Genomic DNA, 19,913 nt, shown 5'->3' with positions numbered 1-19,913 from the left:
GATATTAGCAACTCTGTTAGTTCCCACACTTGCAATGTTTTGAAAGTTTCAAGGGCCTGATTGTGCAACACCTGACCCAAGCAAAACATCCACTGGATTCTGAGGAGTATAATTGACTAAGACCAGATATAGTTGACTTTTGAGCCTAATAAGTGGAGCAGCAGCAGGATCTGCCAGCTATTATTCTGAACATTTAATTTTTTGTTAAGAAGCTGCCTTATATATGTCCTTTTTCAATTAATTTTCAAATCTATTAGACACTGTAGTGAAGAAATCATGTAAAAATGCACATTCTCCTGTATTTCATAAACATATGTGACGTATGCTGACTATGCTGAATTAAGTAATAAAGTGTTTGCTTACGTATTTCCATAGAAACTTTCTTTCACTGTGACAACAAGATCTGCACAATGCTTCTTGCAGAACTCCCTAGCTTTTTCCAAGGGGACACTTTCTGTGCTGAAAAAATACTGCTTGTCCCCATATATAATCCATCCATCTTCAGTGACTTCATACTCTGCAAGATAAATAATGAAACTCCATGTTCTGTACCTAGTGTGCATTAAGGTAGGCTCTTCTTGTTATACTGTACTATTCTCCAGGTAAGATGAAATAGACAGGAGCTTAGTGGCAGAAGAGCTTGTTTGTTCTGGTTTAAGTGGTGTTCCTGTAAAGGAAAGGAAAAATTAATTTTCTATATTTTTGACATATGCTCGTGATATTAAAGGAATTTTTTCATTCAGCAAAATATTATTTTGAGTCCCCAAGTTTTTAAGTGTAAAGAAAACATGAATCCCTCCAATGTACTGGATTTTAGCAATTCATCATATGACTTACACTATATATTACTTTGATATTTGTGTAATAAAATGTGTTTTATGGGGGTGAAACTAAAGTATGCCTTTGGGAAGAGTAAGAGGGAAAATACAATGCAGAACGTGGTATGCTCCAAATCACTGGTATGTTCAGATTGACTCCCCAGCTCCTACCACTTTAGCAGTAATAGAAATGGAACTCTGCTGTTTCTTCCACTGCTGCTAGCCCTTTAACTATAGGGCTTCAAGATGCTCCAAAACTGAGGTACAACTGCTGGTGGCGTAGCACCTCTGAGCCCTGCAGCGATTTTGAGTCCTGCAGCTGGATAAAGAGGGGGTAGCCTGTCTACTGAACATTCTTACTGGTTGATTTGTTAGACAAAGACCTACTTCGATTGTCCTTCCAAAGATGTAAACAGGGGAAGGACAGGACAGCTTGCTGCCTTCTTAAAAGCCGAGGGGAGGGGAGGGATGTTGTGCAGAGGCCTGTACTCAGAACTCTCCAAAGTAACAAAAGCCCAACTCAGTCTGTTACATAAAGTTGATTATGAAAGTAATCAAAAGTTAAAGCCAGGAAGACTAAATTAGTCCAAAAAACAGGCCTACTGCTACAACCCAAGGACCGTGTTGAGATTGCGACTGGTAAACAGAGGAGGCTGGAACTGGAAATGAATGGACCAAAACTGGCGTGTTAGAAATTAGGCTTCACTGGTGGACAAAATGATGAGGTGGTAGGCTATTCTGCCCATCATTCCCTTTTGGGGTCCTTAAAAGAGACTTCAGAGGGAGGGTCAAAATAATTAGAAGAGTGGAGTTAAAGGACTGAGCTTTACCAGCATGGCTGCCACCCCTACCATCTCTTGGGACACCAGGATCCACTGTGCCACCATTGGAGCTTCCCTGTCCTGATCCTGAGAGATGTGCTGAACAGAAAGGGCCAGAGAGAGGGACCCAGATGACTTTGCCACCTCCACCCCTTCTGGCTAAACCTGGAATGTGAGACCCTATCTCATGTGTCCTTTTCCTTCCTTATTTCTTCTCTTTTCTCTGTCTCTCTTTTTTGCCTTTTGTTTAATAAGAGATGAGTTTAAGCAACCAAGACACCACTCCACCACTTTGCACCACTCTTGTGAGCCTGTGACTAATGAGGCAGTGAAAGCAACACCCTAAACAACCTGATGCTGATAGAAGTTTACCAGGTCACAGAGTGGCTGATAACAGCTGGTGCTGTGTCTGTGCATCTACAGCAGTGAGACTTCAGGTAAGACTCAGCACCAGAGACAGAAGTTGTGTTTTCTGTTCTTTTCTGTCTCCTTTTGTGTGTGTTTTTGGTCAATGAATTACTTTAATGACATTGTTTTAAGGTCTGAATTAACTCCATCTCATTATAGCTGTGAGATACCATTGTGTCTCAGTCTCACTGCATGTCCCCTTAATGAAAGAATGATTCTCAGGGTCACACCAATTTAATCTAATTAGTCCAGCTAACTGGTCATTGTTTTTTTTATTCTAATTTAAAATAGAAAGTAACCTACCTTTCTCTATTTGACAAATCCAATCGTTAAAATGTTCACAGTGTGTGTTAATCCAGTCCATGGAAAACTCTTCATTGACTGTTCCACAATGTTCATTTCCATGCTCATTACTAGGTTCAGAATTATACCAGTTTTTATACCTCATCTACAGTAGAAACACAATTGGTTTAATTTCAAGCCAGGCTCTTGCTTTTTGTGCCAACAGCACATGGATGTGTTATGAAAGCAACATATTCAGTTTTTGTAAGAAGAGATATCAAGTGGGGCTAAAAATTAAGTGGGGAAAGGGAACTGCATTATATATCTGCATGCAGTAACTAAATACATTTTGGAGAGACTGTAGTATATCTTTGTCACAGTAATATAATTGCCTCCAAGTAGTCAGGGTCCTTCAATAGCCCCTACTTCCACTTGTTTTGATGGTATAATCTTAAAGACTAATGGGCCCCACTGGATTCCAGAACACTCTGAGGGGATTGCTGTCCAATCATTTCACCAGTGAGATGATGGCCTACTGGAAGATTATAGTCATCTTCAATCCATATCCCTTAATGAACTGCCCCCAGTCGCTCCAAGGATGATGAAGTTAGAAAGATAGCTATACGGCTAAAAACTAAATCACTCACTGGAGAGCCATTACTCCAAAAAAAGCCCTCATCAGGATCCAGGCAAAATAAACCAATCCAGAAAGGCCGAAAAGACAGTCCTTTGTCCCTAAAATGTGTGATAGAAATAGAATAACACATAACTATGACAGGATATAGGTCATCATTATACACAATCAATGTTAGTACTTACAGCAGTTCAGCAAATTTTAAGGCTCTCGATATTTATAGGCTCTCATATCTGTTGGAGGCTTAAAGGCATACTCAGAACTTTAAACCTAATAAGTTAAATTAATTGTGTCAGGATCTGCAGATAAATATTCTGGTACATGGTAGTGAAGTCTTGACACATACCTCTGTATAGGAGACATCTCAAGTACTAAATTACCATCAACTAACTTTGATGGCGATTTTCAAAGCAGAAAGTGCAGTTAGGCATCTAACCCCCATTAATTTTCATAATCATCAAAGCAACACAAAATATTTCCTTGTGTGACAAATGCTGATGAAAAAAAATTGTTAGCTTGTTTTTATTTTTTAATGTTTCATTGTTGCCTTCTTTTAGGGGAAAAAAAATTCCACATAGATTATGAACTACTACTTTGTTTGAAAATAGTTTAGCAAATATTCTTTGACTGGATTACTGGCCTAATGGGTAGAGGGGAAGCAGTTGATGCGATATATCTTGATTTTAGTAGGGCTTTTGTCACAGCCCCACAGGACAGTCTTATAAGCAAAGTAGGGAAATAAGATCTATCTGAAACCGCTAAAAGTGCACGACTTGTTGAAAAACCATAGTCACAGAGTAGTTAACAATGATTTACTGTCAGACTGGGAGGATGTATGTAGAGGGGTCTACTACTATTCAATATTTTCATTAATGACTTGGATAGTGGAGTGAAGAGTCTGCTTATAAAATTTGCATATGACAGCAAGCAGGGAAGGGTTGCAAGAACTTTGGAGGACAGGGTTAGAGTTCAAAATGACATTGACAAATTGGAGAACTGGTCTAAAACGAACAAGCTGAAATTCAATAAAGACAAGTGCAAAGATAAGTACACTTAGGAAGGGAAAATCAAATGTACAAATACAAGTGAGGAATAACTGGCTAAGCAGTAGCACTGCAGAAGATCTGGGGGCTATAGTGGATCACACATTGAATATGTGCCAACAATGTGATACAGTTGCTAAAAAGGCTAATATCGTTATTGGGTACATTAACATGAATATCGTCTGTACGACATGGCAGGTAATTGTCCCTTTGTAGTCTGCACTAGTGAGGCATCAGCTGTAGTACTGTGTCCAGTTTTGGGTGTTACACTTTAAGAAAAGTGGACAAATTGGAGAGAGTCCAGAGGAGACCAGCAAAAAATGATAAAAGATTTTGAAAACCTGAGTATGAGGAAAGGTTTAAAAATGGGTATGCTTAGCCTTGAGAAAAGGAGACTGAGGGAGAACCTAGTAACAGTCTTCAAATATGTTAAGGGCTGTTATAAAGAGGATGGGAATCAATTATTCTCCACGTCCTCTAAAGTTAGGAAAAGAAGTAATTGGCTTAATCTGCAGCAATGGACATTTAGGTTAGATATTAGGAAAACCATTCTAAGTATAAGGATTGTTAAATACTGGGATAGGTCACCAAGGCAGTTGTGGAATCCCTGTCACTGAAGGTTTTTAAGAACAGGTTAAACAAACACCTGATAGGATAGTCTTGGGCAGTGGTTCTCAATCAGGGGTACACATGCGCCTGGGGGTACCCAGAAGTATTCCAGGGGGTACATCGACTCATCTAGATATTTGCCTAGTTTTACAACAGCCTACATAAAAAGCACTGGGGAAGTCAGTTCAAACTAAAATTTCTTACAGACAATGACTTGTTTATACTGCTCTATATATTATATACTGAAATGTAAGTAAAATATTTATATTCCAGTTTATTTATTTTATAATTATATGGTAAAAATAAGAAAGTAAGATTTTTTTCAGTGCTGTGATACTTTTGTATTTTTATGTCTGATTTTGTAACCAAGCAGTTTTGAAGTGAGGTGAAAGTTGGGGTTATGCAAGACAAATCAGGCTCCTGAGAGAAGTATAGTAGTCTGGAAAGGTTCAGAACCACTGATCTAGGCCTCTAGATATATTTGGTCTGGCCGCAGTGTGGGGAAATGGATGACCTCGAGGTCCCTTCCTGTCCTAGATTTCTAGGAAATGTAGTTCGAAATGAGTCCTAAATGGAAACATTGGCCATTCATTTTTTCCATTGCTCTTAAGTTTTTTGTACCATCTGAACCAATTTTAGAAGCTCCCCAACCACACTTAGAAATTAGTACATAACAATTCTGTTTAACCTGTGAAGTTTGTGTATTGACTCAACCCTTTTTCTAATGAACCTAACTAAACATATTCATAGATTTTCAACTGACTATTTTAGGAAGGATCCAAGAGCATTTTTAGTTTTGTTATACAACATGTTATACTGCAATATTGTTATATTGGAAGACCAATTATGAAGCCTATACTTACACTATTGAATGCTGTATCACTTCTTCTTCTTCTTTACTATTGATGGCAGCCAGATCTCCTCCTATCTCTCTACAAAAATCTCAAGCTTCAAGCCATGATTTCTTTTGGTTTCCTTCTCTCACAAAAGGCTAATGATATATTTTACAATTAAACACTGTATATTATGCTATATGCATTAAAAAGACATTTTAGCTATTTTCCTGTATGGGGATTTAAGACAATGTGAGAAATCAAATAGCTAATCATATAAAAGTAAACATATTTAAATTGGATTACAGAATGCCATCTTCAGATAGTCTGCTGTTTTGCTGATAATTGACAGTTGAAACAAGTCCCATAAATAGTCTATACACTAGCTTATTATGTTTGTACCATAGCCTGGGAATCTCTGCAGTTTAGACTTTCTTTGTATCTATCTGCATGTATCCAGTTCATTATTAGTTTGGAAATTTAATACTTACTTTGAAGCATGAACTGATGTTATCGTTTGAACCCCAACCCATGGGGCATTTGGAGTAAGAATTTTTTTCTGGAACAGGAGGATGAAAGGTCATTGCTTCAGCTTGTTGTTTGCAGAGAAATTTTGCCTTTTCTTCACAGTCCTGAACATGCCATAATCCAGCTGCACTTCCAGTTCTCATTGCTACACACCCTGGCTTTCTTCCCTCATGAGATGTAAATGAAATTAAAATGCACACTTTTTTTCTTTTTGTTCCCCCTGTAATTTTCATATCTCATTTTATTATGTTTTATGAGAGTGAAACCTGTATTGGAGTTGGGTAATGGTTATCTGGCTGCTCGAATAAGGAGTTTTGCAAAGTGAATCATGTAAACTGAAAAGACGAGATTGGAGTTATCCAGCAACTTAACCCCTTTTCCAAAAATTTTAAATCTCAAATGCATGAGCAGTCATTGGTATCTAAAGGACACTCTGTCTAGGTCTTTTCTGTGACAATGCAAGTAGCCGGTAGTCTGTCATCTTGAAATGGTCAAGATCCTGCAAATAACTTCTGAAATTCTCACACACCCACATACTCACCTGACTTTCACATTCTTTATTTGGCAGTATGTGGTCTCAGAGCCTGAAAGCCATTTGGAACAATATTCCATGGATCACCTCCATAAAGCAACCAGTTTTTGTCAAACTTTGCTGTGGTTCTGTTTATCATATTTACTGTACTATTTAAAAGAAATCTTAATGCAAGGTGTCTAACCCAATGAGAAAGAGATAAGAGGAACAAAATGGACGAATAGATAGAAGCATGGAAAGCAGATACAGAAACCACCTGAGGACAGCAAAAGACATCCCTGCAAACTAGCCAACATCTTTCAGCCAGTTTTCTGTAGTACTCCTTTCCATCCTCCTTTCATTCTCTACACAAGGTGGCTTTTTCCCTTTTAACGATTGTGAAAGAAGAGCTACAAATACCTTTGACTGCAGTATATATTTAAGGAATTATGGGGAGGAGGTGAGCAGCCCTCAGTGGTGAAAGAACAGATTGAGGACTATTTATAAAAGCTGGACATGCACAAGTCCATGGGTCTGGATCTAATGTATCTGAGGGTGCTAAGGGAGTTGATGGATGTGATTGCAGAGCCATTGACCATTATCTTTGAAAATGTGTGGTGATCGGGGCAGGTCCTGGACAATTGGAAAAAGGCAAATATAGTGCCCATCTTTAAAAAAGGGAAGAAGGAGAATCCGGGGAACTACAGACTGGTCAGCCTCACCTCAGTCCCTGGAAAAAGCATGGAGCAGGTCCTCAAGGAATCCATTTTGAAGCACTTAGGGGAGAAGAAAGTGATCAGGAACAGTCAGCATGGATTCACCAAGGGTAAGTCATGCCTGACTAACCTAATTGCCTTCTATGATGAGATAACTGGCTCTGTGGATGAGGGGAAAGCAGTGGATGTGTTATTCCTTGACTTTAGCAAAGCTTTTGATACAATTCCAGAGTATTCTTGCCAGCAAATTAAATAAGTATGGATTGGATGAATGGACTATAAGGTGGATAGAAAGCTGACTAGATTGCTGGGCTCAATGGGTAGTGATCAACGGCTCAATGTCTAGTTGGCAGCCACTATCAGGTGGAGTGCCCCAGGGGTTGGTCCTGGGGCCGATTTTGTTCAACATCTTCATTTAATGATCTGGATGATGGCATGGATTGCATCCTCAGCAAGTTTGTGGATGACACTAAGCTGGTGGGAGAGGTAGATACTCTGGAGGGTAAGGATAGGGTCCAGAGTGACCTAGACAAATTGGAGGATTGGGCCAAAAGAAATCTGATGAGGTTCAACAAGGACAAGTGCAAAGTCCTGTACTTAGGACAGAAGAACCCCATGCACTGCTACAGGCGGTGGACCGACTGGCTAAGCGGCAGTTCTGCAGAAAAGGACCTGGGGATTACAGTGGATGAGAAGCTGGGTATGAGCCAACAGTGTGCCCTCATTGCCAAGAAGGCTAACGGCATATTGGGCTGCATTAGTAGGAACATTTCTAGCAGATCAAGGGAAGTGATTATTCCCCTCTATTCGGCACTGGTGAGGTCACATCTGGAGTATTGTGTCCAGTTTTGGGGGGCCCACTACAGAAAGGATGTGGACAAATTGGAGAGAGTTCAGTGGAGGGCAATGAAAATGATCAGGGGGCTGGGGCACATGACTTACGAGGAGAGGCTGAGGTAACTGGGCTTATTTAGTCTTTAGAAGAGAAAGGTGAGGGGGGATTTGATAGCAGCCTTCAACTACCTGAAGGGGGGTTCCAAAGAGGATGGAACTTGGCTATTGTCAGTGGTGGCAGATGACGGAACGAGGAGCAATGGTCTCAAGTTACAGTGGGGGAGGTCTCGGTTGGATATTAGGAAACACTATTTCACTGGGAGGGTGGTGAAGTATTGGAATGTATTACCTAGGGAAGTGGTGGAATCTCTATCCTGAGAGGTTTTTAAGGCCCGACTTGACAAAGTCTTGGCTGGGATGATTTAGTTGGTGTTGGTCCTTCTTTGAGCAGTGGGTTGGACTAGATGACCTCTTGAGGTCTCTTCCAACCCTAATCTTCTATGATTCTATGAGTCTATAATTCAGTCTTGGTTAGTCTCTCAAAAACACAATATCATAGTGCATCATTAAGGAGAAATGTTTCGGTCCTGGCTAGTTGGACAAACAGAAAATAGTTTGGAATCACAACGCAGAAGGGAAACTCCTTTTAATTCCAAGAGAAGCTAAGGAGAGTGTAGCCGAGAAAGGAGAAGTCTATTAGATGTTCATGGTAGGTGAATGGGATATGGACCTGGAGCCTGATTCTTTGCAGTGGTGCAAAAATAAGTGAAAAGTGAATGGAAAATGCTACCAGATCAGAATGACAGCATTTTACACCCACTTGACCCTAATATAAATGACTATGTATTGTGCAGGCCAAAGGAGGATCAGGCCCCTAGTACTTAGTGGTCTGTGATACTTGTCCATAAACAATAGCAAATTTCGGGATTCTGATCCTACGTTTTGGCTTTTTGTCTTGGTGGATTAAAAAGCCAACTAAACTGATGAAGACAGCAGATCGCTCATGCCATTTTTCAGAGTGGTACCAAAACTGGCAATAAAGCCATTTGTGACAGATTTGGAACTGCTCTGTAATACTTTATGAATAATATATATTGACCTCGTTTTTGGGATGTTTACTGTATTAATATATTGGGTTAACTCAGTAGAGAACTGTCTTGGAAAACAGGCAGGAAAGAAAAGAATGGCTCAAGCTAGCCACTTCTCAGCAAACATTCACGAGTTGTTAAGAGACAATGCCAGAACTATTAGCTTGGATGGTTTAGCCTCCTCTTCAGCCAACCTGCAAAATGGTTTGGACCACGAAGGGTCAAAGCCTGGCAACACAGACGAACAAAAGAACTATAGCTAAGTTGAAAGAGGGGCACACTCTCAAGGCAATAGTTGGTTGAGGGGAACCAGACTGAAACATAAGAAACTGTTGGGTGAGTTGGAAGAAGTTAGGCCTGCTTGGGTTACCATCAGGGTCTAAGACAAGACATTTATGATAAACATACATGAAGATTGTTTGTTGTTTTAAAATCCTTTTTACTCTAAAAAGGCTTTGCTCCTACAATGTTCAAATCAACACTTTTTTAAAAAGAAGGCTGTCTGATCGAAAGTAGAGTGAATACTTAATTGAAAAATCTGAAAAAAAATCACTTCCATTTGAACTTAAATGATCTTTTTTTTCATTTTTTTTCTCCCTGAAAAGGATGGGGAAAAATGATTTTGAGTAGAAAGAAACATTTCCTTCAACCTGAAATGATTTTTTTCTGTTTTACCTTTTGTTATGGGTGTCTTTTCATCCACGATTTAAAAAGAAAAACAGCAACCCTAATTTTCAAAATGAAACTCTGCTTCTGAATGAAAAGTCAAAATACTTTGTTTTGAAATGGCCAAATAGTTTGGATAACCCCCAAAATGCATTTTTGGCAAATTTACTATTTCCCCAGCTGTAAACTGATCTTTGTATACCACTGGTCACAATCTCCTCAATGGAAGAACTGCAGGTGCTCCAACTCAGCCAGACCTGCAAGGTAATAGCAGTTGATACACTGGGTCCTGTAGCACAGGATCAGTCAAAGAATGGGAGAATTGCAAAATTCTACCCTGGAATAGGTAAAGGCATGAGACCTAATACCTGAGCCGGAGCACTCAGAGAAACCGTAACGGGCACAGAGATGCAGCTACCCCTGTAACCATTGCACCATTCACTGAAGATGTTTGAGAGTTGCTAACCAGTCTATACATCACCCCTGCTAAAAAATGAAATTTCACTGGAATTTCAAAATTCAGCCTTTTAAACATGGATTCAAGCTGTGGGGCTTCTCTACATTGCACAGCAATACACACCGGTCTTAATTCTAATGTGCACCAACATGTTACACACTAACAGGCACACGTAGACCCTGCTGGCATGCACTAAAAGTTCCCTAATACACATTAATGAAGTAACATTGAAACAGTACTACATTGACCAGCACTAGGGAACTTTTAGTGCATGCCAGCAGGGTCTACACGAGCCACTTAGTGTGTAACATGTTGCTGCATGTAACAGGGTATACTGGCTCTTTAAGAGTAGAGGGGATCCAGAAGACTCTGTTCTGGGGATCTGGAATGAACAAAGGCCCAGGAAATGACCTAGTAGTTGAAGAGAGGAAGCAGTCCCAGGGAATAAGGAGTTGGATGCAGGGAAAACCCCAGGATGCTGTTCTGTTAAGGGCCCGGTATCAGGAGCCATGGAATATAGGGTGGGGCAGGGCTCCCCTCTCTTTCAGCCAATTGGGAAGAGCTCTCTGGTGTAGGACCATAAATTGATTGCCTTCTTCCTTGGAACAGGGGAGATGCTGGCAAGACAAGAAGCCAGAGCCAGAAAGCTGAACTCCAGGGAGAGACAGCTATGAGAAGCAACCCTGTGAACAGCGGGCTGTGGCAGAAAAAGAGCTCTGTGTGGATGGTGGAAGAGCCAGAGATAAGTGTGACCCATTGGATTGCAGCGATGGGACTTAATGGGCAGGACTGTTTGTGGGCATTAAACCATCCCGAAGTGGAGAGTGGTAGGACTTATAAGAAAGGCTGTGGGGAGTCTAAGTGGCCCTGTAGGGGGGAGAACAAGGGGAGGCCACTGCAATGGGCACTCTGACCAAGAGGGACTGCTCAGAAAGTGACAGCCCTGTTGCAATGTGCATTAGAATTCACACACCTGTGGGGTGTATTGCTGCACAAAGTAGACAAGCCCATGGAAAATGCCTATGACAAAACATACCAGGCATTGCTGAATTCCAGTGAGTGAACAGAACTGCTTCACCGTTGGTCCACTTGAAAGTCCCATGTTTCTCTACATCTGAAAGACCGATCCAAAAATATTTTTCAGGCCTCAGCCCAATCAGACTAGTTAGATAGGCTTGCTCATATCTGTAAAAAGAGGAACTGGCAAACTGAGATTAAACCTGTCTTTCTCATAATTTGTAATATCCACAAATGACTGCGATTTCAAAAGCTTATCAAGTGCTGGAACAGGTATATTTCTTCTCTGCTGCGAGGCACCATCCCCTCTCTATAGCTACATTAATGGTGTTTCAGTTTTCAATGTCCTTTAACTATTGTATATCCCTGTCAAGGTTCCTTCCCCACTCTGAACTCTAGGGTACAGATGTGGGGACCTGCATGAAAGACCCCCTAAGCTTATTCTTACCAGCTTAGGTTAAAAACTTCCTCAAGGTACAAACTTTGCCTTGTCCTTGAACCTTATGCTGCCACCACCAAGCGTGTTAAACAAAAAACAGGGAAAGAGCCCACTTGGAGACGTCTTCTCCCCAAAATATTCCCCCAAGCCCTACACCCCCTTTCCTGGGGAAGGCTTGATAAAAATCCTCACCAATTTGTACAGGTGAACACAGACCCAAAGCCTTGGATCTTAAGAACAATGAAAAAGCAATCAGATTCTTAAAAGAAGAATTTTAATTAAAGAAAAAGTAAAAGAATCACCTCTGTAAAAATCAGGATGGTAAATGCCTTGCAGGGTAATCAGATTCAAAACATAGAGAATCCCTCTAGGCAAAACCTTAAGTTACAAAAAGACACAAAAACAGGAATATACATTCCCTCCAGCACAGCTTATTTTACATGCCATTAACAAAAGAAAATCTAACACGTTTCTAGCTAGATTGCTTACTAACTTTTTACAGGAGTTCTGAGCTGCATTCCTGTTCTGTTCCCGGCAAAAGCATCACACAGACAGACAGACCCTTTGTTTCTCCCCTCCCCCTCCCCCTCCCCCCCCCCCGCCAGCTTTGAAAGTATCTTGTCTCCTCATTGGTCATTTTGGTCAAGTGCCAGAGAGGTTATCTTAGCTTCTTAACCCTTTACAGGTGAAAGGGTTTTGCCTCTGGCCAGGAGGGATTTTATAGCACTGTATACAGAAAGGTGGTTACCCTGCCATTTATGACAATCCCTCTTTCACTTTCTCCATTCTCCCAGACCCTTTCAAACTATCCCCTTTGAGCCCTCTCTTTCATCCAGGATCACTGTCTCTCACCTGTAGGTCCTTCGTTTCCTCCCAGCTCTCATTCTGATTTTTTTGTGTTTTTCTCCTTCTTCTTATTTTCCCCACTTTGTTCTTCATTATCATGCCATCGTCTCATGCTGACACCACGCTAAAAGGGGAAACCCTCCTAGGCTTCAATTTAATTTACCAACTTGCATTTGGATTTTTGTTTTGGATCTGAATAATCCTTGTATTGCTGCCCTTTTTATAAGGACCTAGCACCCCAAGCTATTGTGATACACTCATAAAATTTAGCTTCAATAACATTTGTTTTTATGTAAAAATGCCTCTCTAAGCTACATAGTTTGTAGCATGAGTAACTGTGCTGTACTGAACACTAGCTCTTATAAAGCAGAGACAGCCATGGTATGGGGTGGTATCTGGTAAAGCAGAAATGCAATTTTCCAAAACGAAAATGTTTTTTTTTTTCTTCTCAAATGTAATTTTGTGGAGCTACAGATGCAAACGGTTTTACTTTTTACCGGCTTGGAGAACTGTCAAAAGTGAACATCTCAAAATATAATATTTAGTCTGAAAAAAAACCCATGTATTTTCTGAGTAACTTCTCATGAAATAGAACATTTTTGGTTTTAATTCAAACCATTTATATTTATCTGTTTTAACACTAGAATTTTTTTTGAAAAGTTCTTAAGTATTTTAGCATGTTCTAAGATTATTCCATCAAAAAGCACAAATTTAAAAGTATTTTTCATACCTGTCTCCAACAGTTGTTAGATAACCTTTACTCCTTTCACAAGCTTTCTTTGCCTCTGAAAATTTACAAATGTATGTCCAATCAAGTAACAGTAAAAACCATGTCTTTCCCAGCCCTGTCAACATCAATCAGGAATGACCATAAATTAATAACAGATTGTGATATAATATATGGACTATACTCTATCCTTGCAAAATGATATATTAATTTGGAATCCAATAATAAAGTTACAAAAGTAACTAAGCCTAAGTAAACATCCACAAACCTACAAATCAAAGTGATGATGCATTATCCTCTTTTTGACAATTAACAGCTGATAAATAGGTGTTACTACAGTTAAAAAAGTTATAACCATACAGAATAGAGAATTTATTCAACAATAGAAACAAATAAATTAATGAATTAATCAATGTCCTTGATCAAAATAGAAGATGGGAGTGTTTGTTTTGTAGTGAAGTGCTGATATAGTTGATGTGGAAAGAACAGTAACTCAAAACAAATGGGAATATTTGGTTAGGGTTTCCTCTGTCTAGTTAACTAAGGCCTTGTCTACACTACACAGTTTTGTTGACAAATGTGGGGCAGTGTACACACAATGCTCCTGCTATGCCGACATAATAAAACCATCCTGACAAGCTGCACAGAGCTTTTTGCAACAAAGTTAGAGCAAGGCAGTTTCAGTGTAGATGCTGCGGTTGCTTGTGTTACCCTAAGTGGCCTCCAGAAGGTGTCCCATAATGCCCATCATGACTGCTCTGGTGAGCAGTTTCTACTCAGCTGCCTTGCAACCAAGTACACAGACACGCACCCTTCTGCCTTTAAAGCCCCAGGAATTTTTGAAATTCCGCCTCCTCACATTGCATCTTCCCAACTGACCATATTAGCTTTCTCTAGCAAATGTGCTCCTGCTTGGAGTGCTCAGGAGTTGCTGGATCTGTTGGGTCTGTGGAGAGACGGTGCTGTGCAGTTGCAGCTCTGATCCAGCCATAGGAACTTTGACATCTACAAGCAGATTACTTGTGGTATGGATGAGAAGGGACACAAAAGGGACATGCAACAGTGCTGTGCTAAGATCAAGGAGCTGAGGCAGAAGTCAAGGGAGGCCAACTGTTGCTCTGGTGCGGCGCCAAAAACATGTCACTTCTAAAAGGAGCTAGACACCACCCTCAGTGGTGACCCCACCTCCACTGACAAGAGCCCTGTGGATACTTTGGGCAGACTGGAGGCAGCGGCCAGTGGAGTCAACCCCAAGGACAAAGTGGTGGACGAGGAGGTCAAGTTGGAGGGTGATGTGGGATGGGCGACAGGGTCATCTGGTTGCATGGCAAGCCAAAAATCTCTTTTTTACTCTGGAAGGGTCTAGCCAGTCCCACCAATCCAGCTGTGGCATGCCTGAAGTAGGAGAGGGGAGCTCTGGTAAGTACTCATTTTGCTTTGATAGTGCACGGTTACATGCAGTAGAGGTGTCCTTTATTTAGTTTGTTAATGCACACTGAGATCTCCCGGGAATCCTCCATAGAAATCTCGAGGAAACTTTCCTGCAGATACTCTGCAATCCTCTGTCAAAATTTCTTTGGCAGAGCTGCTTTGTTTCTTCCACTGTTGTAGGAAACTTTGCCTCACAAATTGTCAATTACTTCTGGAGGAACCCAAGCAGCATATGGACCCAGTCTGAAGCTGCATACATGCGGGAGATGCACCCTTACACCTTCAGTTACCCTCAGTCATGTGATTTCAGCTTTGATCTCACCCACCTATGGAAAATGGTCCCAGTGTTCAGAATAGCGTCCGTAGACACTTGGACTGCTCCCCTTTGAAACCACCCACTTTGTCCCATCTTGCACCACCACCCCCCAGTCAGAACTCACCATGTTTAGTGCTCTGGCTGTGCTGCATGCTTCCCAGGGAAAGTGAGAAAGAGGCATATGTAACTTTAATGATTCAAGACAGACTTTGTGTATTGTTTCTTTTGCTTCTGCAGATATGCCCTTGATGGTAAGCTCCTACATACCAGTGGAGCACCTCTGTCAGGTAGGGAGGTGAAAGAGGAGGAGTAAGGAAGACATGTTTTGCAAAGTGCTGCATCATCCGATCAAGCCATTAGTGAGCATGAAGAGAAACAAATTAACAACTAGAACTGGATAGCCAGGAGAGGAGACAGGGCCAGGAGTACATAATAGAGGGTCAGGAGCAGATATCCATGGAGGACCAAACAGAGATGCTGAGGGCCCTGATTGTGCTACAGGTGGAACACATGTGTGCTCGACTCCCCCTGCAGTCCATACAGAACTGCCTTCCTTGCCCTCCCCAACCCGCCCCCCCCACACACACACATTCCTCTCACATTCCTGGTCCGTTGCAGTACCTCTTGCACTCTACCCCAGGGACATTTTCCATAATGACAGTTGGACTTACTCACAGCTATGAGATCCTCACTTCAGAGAGTGCTGCTCACAGTCATGTCCCTTGTAAGCAATGTTAATCTGTATATTGCTGTTTAATAAAAATGAAGTCTTACAAAGACAGTGATTATTTGTGACTGACACAGGGTTATTGCAGCAGAAATTCATACACAGTGGCTATCGGCACACTTGCAGATTACAATTAATGCTCAGGCAGGAATGATTACAAGCGTCATCCAATGTGGCAAGTAAACAATGCCTGGCTCAATTGATTACAGGAAGACACATTATTGGGGCTCAGTGTCAAAATGCTGCTTCAAAGTCCCCTGATTCAAATAGCCCCCATTAAGCCCCTCCAATAGCCCTGGTTTCTGGCTGCTCAAAATCAGCCACCAGTTAATCCACCTCAACACTCCACCCCTGGGGAAACTTTTCCCCCTTGGCTTCACAATTGTTATGTAGAGCACTGCAGACTGCTATGACCATACGAAACTGTAAAGGAGCGAGAGATGAGTGACAAAGACGTTCAAATGGATGGAATGCAAGCCCTGTGAGCACAGGCTGAATTAACTGGGTATGTTTATAAGATTAAGAGGGGGGGGGACATGATAGTGGTCTTCAAATACTTGAAAGGCTGCCATAAAAAAGATGGAGAAAAGTTGTTCTCTTTTGCCACAGAGGTTGTCAAGTTTCCTTCCCCACTCTGAAGTCCAGGGTACAGATGTGGGGACCTGCATGAAAGACCCCCTAAGCTTATTCTTACCAGCTTAGGTTAAAAACTTCCCCAAGGTACAAGCTTTGCCTTGTCCTTGAACAGTATGCTGCCACCACCAAGCATTTTAAACAAAGAACAGGGAAAGAGCCCACTTGGAGACGTCTTCCCCCAAATATCCCCCTCCCAAGCCCTAGACCCCCTTTCCTGGGGAAGGCTTGATAAAAATCCTCACCAATTTGTACAGGTGAATACAGACCCAAAGCCTTCGATCTTAAGAACAATGAAAAAGCAATCAGGTTCTTAAAAGAAGAATTTTAATTAAAGAAAAGGTAAAAGAATCACCTCTGTAAAATCAGGATGGTAAATACCTTACAGGGTAATCAGATTCAAAACATAGATAATCCCTCTAGGCAAAACCTTAAGTTACAAAAAGACACAAAAACAGGAATATACATTCCCTCCAGCACAGCTTATTTTACAAGCCATTAAACAAAAGAAAATCTAATGCATTTTCTAGCTAGATTACTTACTAACTTTACAGGAGTGGTAAGGCTTGCATTCCTGATCTGTTCCCAGCAAAAGCATCACACAGACAGACCAAACCCTTTGTTCCCCCCCCTCCAGATTTGAAAGTATCCTGTCCCCTCATTGGTCATTTTGGGTCAGGTGCCAGCGAGGTTACCTGAGCTTCTTAACTCTTTACAGGTGAAAGGGTTTTGCCTCTGGCCAGGAGGGATTTTATAGCACTGTATACAGAAAAGTGGTTACCCTTCCTTTACATTTATGACAGAGGTCAGGACAAGAGGCAATAGCACAGCTATTTAAACTATATTCAAACTATAGCACAGCAGATTTAGATTAACTCTCAGGAAAAACTTCCTAACTGTAAGAACAGTACGACAACAGAACAGACGTCTCAGAGGTTGTGGAAGCTTTGTCACAGGAGGTTTTCAAAAATAGGCTGGAGAGCCATCTGTCTTGGATGGCTTAGACAGAACAAATCCTGCATTTTGGCAGGGGGTTAGACTAGATGACCTTTGTGGTCCCTTCTAATTCTATGATTCTATGATATATTAAGGAAAACAAAAGGAGATGAATGAGAGAAGAAAAAGAACAACAGGAAACACAGTAAATGGTTTCATTAATACAGTTCTAGTGCTTAGTTCTTTCTAAAATTCAGATTCCCACTGGTAGAACACAGCATCATTCTGCACCCACTGAGAAAGTGATGTCACACAATTCAGAAATCCCCACACTGTGAGACCCAATAGCTAATTACACAGTGTTGAAATATATGTACACCAACATTAATCATGTATGCTCAAAGCTACAGTAACAGTTTCTGTCTCATTCAGAGAGGGTACTGAGAGAAAATAGAGCGTGTGTGTGTGTGTGTGTGTGTGTGTGTGCAGGAATTCAAATCAAATTTAGTTTAAATGAAGGACCACATTTTTTTCAGATTGAAAATCATCAGCAAATATAAACGAGCAACTTGATAGTCAAAAATACAAAAATACCAAGCTATTTCAAGGGTGATTTTGTCTGATCTAAATGTAATTTATTTTGTCCTTACCTTCAGGCAGCCAGTATCAAATGTACTCCACTGTTCCAGGAGTGTCTTGCAATGGATTCTTTTTGCAAATTGTCATAAATATAAAGGGAAGGGTAAACCCCTTTGAAATCCCTCCTGGCCAGGGGAAAGCTCCTCTCACCTGTAAAGGGTTAAGAAGCTAAAGGTAACCTCGCTGGCACCTGACCAAAATGACCAATGAGGAGACAAGATACTTTCAAAAGCTGGGAGGAGGGAGAGAAACAAAGGGTCTGTGTCTGTCTATATGCTGGTTTTCTGCTGGGGATAGACCAGGAATGGAGTCTTAGAACTTTTAGTAAGTAATCTAGCTAGGTATGTGTTAGATTATGATTTCTTTAAATGGCTGAGAAAAGGATTGTGCTGAATAGAATAACTATCTCTGTCTGTGTATCTTTTTTGTAACTTAAGGTTTTGCCTAGAGGGGTTCTCTATGTTTTTGAATCTAATTACCCTGTAAGATATCTACCATCCTGATTTTACAGGGGGGAGTTCTTCATTTCTATTTACTTCTATTTTTATTAAAAGTCTTCTTGTAAGAAACTGAATGCTTTTTCATTGTTCTCAGATCCAAGGGTTTGGGTCTGTGGTCACCTATGCAAATTGGTGAGGCTTTTTATCCAACATTTCCCAGGAAAGGGGGGGTGCAAGTGTTGGGAGGATTGTTCATTGTTCTTAAGATCCAAGGGTCTGGGTCTGTAGTCACCTAGGCAAATTGGTGAGGCTTTTTACCAAACCTTGTCCAGGAAGTGGGGTGCAAGGTTTTGGGAAGTATTTTGGGGGGAAGGACACGTCCAAACAGCTCTTCCCCAGTAACCAGTATTAGTTTGGTGGTGGTAGCAGCCAGTCCAAGGACAACGGGTGTAATATTTTGTACCTTGGGGAAGTTTTGACCTAAGCTGGTAAAGATAAGCTTAGGAGGTTTTTCATGCAGGTCCCCACATCTGTACCCTAGAGTTCAGAGTGGGGGAGGAACCTTGACATGGTGGTAGTGGTGGGATTAACCTGAAATCATTTTGAGATCCAGTTGAGATTTTTTGAACTAGAAATACAGATTTTAAAAAGGAATTTTTTTTTTCCTTTGGAAAGGAAGTCCAGAAAGCAGCTGAAACTGAAAGCAGCTTGTTTTTTCTCTGCTTTGTGGCCAAGCAGAGACAAAAGGGGATTATCTTTGTGAATTGCAGGTTTTCTTTGCCTGGAGGCAGGGTACTTAACTCCTGCAGGGAAATTCACAGTCTTCCAACCCAGAGGTTTTTTTTTCTTTTCTTCCTAAAAGTAAATAGGGGGTGTGTGTTCTACCCATTTGCTTTTTCTTTGGGCTGGGTAAGCAGGTTTCCAAGTAGTTGGAGGTTTTTTGCTTTAATTTGGGCCCAGAGCAGAGACAAGGGAATTGTCTTTTTCTGTAGGCTGACAATCACTATCAGAGAATAGGTATTCTATTCAGCACAATTCTTTTCTCAGCCATTTAAAGAAATCATAATCTAACACATACCTAGCTAGATTACTTACTAAAAGTTCTAAGACTCCATTCCTGGTCTATCCCCGGCAGAAAACCAGCATATAGACAGACACAGACCCTTTGTCTCTCTCCCTCCTCCCAGCTTTTGAAAGTATCTTGTCTCCTCATTGGTCATTTTGGTCAGGTGCCAGCGAGGTTACCTTTAGCTTCTTAACCCTTTACAGGTGAGAGGAGCTTTCCCCTGGCCAGGAGGGATTTCAAAGGGGTTTACCCTTCCCTTTATATTTATGACACAAATGTATCCAAATTTCTTATCACAAACATTATCTGCCCAGTATCCATCCTGAAGGCAGTTTGGGAAAAAGATTATCAGTTAAGAGGAACTAAAGTTCTTTACATGACTGCTTTTTTTTTAATGTTCCTTTAAAAGTAAAAAGAAATATGCTTATTATTTTTCCCTGAAGCTAGT

At 41.0% G+C, this 19,913-nt stretch overlaps 1 pseudogene; it reads right to left on the bottom strand.

Annotated features, from left to right (window-relative positions):
- LOC140906177 (macrophage mannose receptor 1-like) overlaps positions 1-19,913 on the bottom strand; it is a 54,634-nt pseudogene that overhangs the window by 17,963 nt on the left and 16,758 nt on the right.

Source organism: Lepidochelys kempii, chromosome 2 (genome assembly GCF_965140265.1).
Source record: "Lepidochelys kempii isolate rLepKem1 chromosome 2, rLepKem1.hap2, whole genome shotgun sequence".
NCBI lineage: Eukaryota > Metazoa > Chordata > Testudines > Cheloniidae > Lepidochelys > Lepidochelys kempii.
This window is presented reverse-complemented; position numbering and strand designations above follow the sequence as displayed.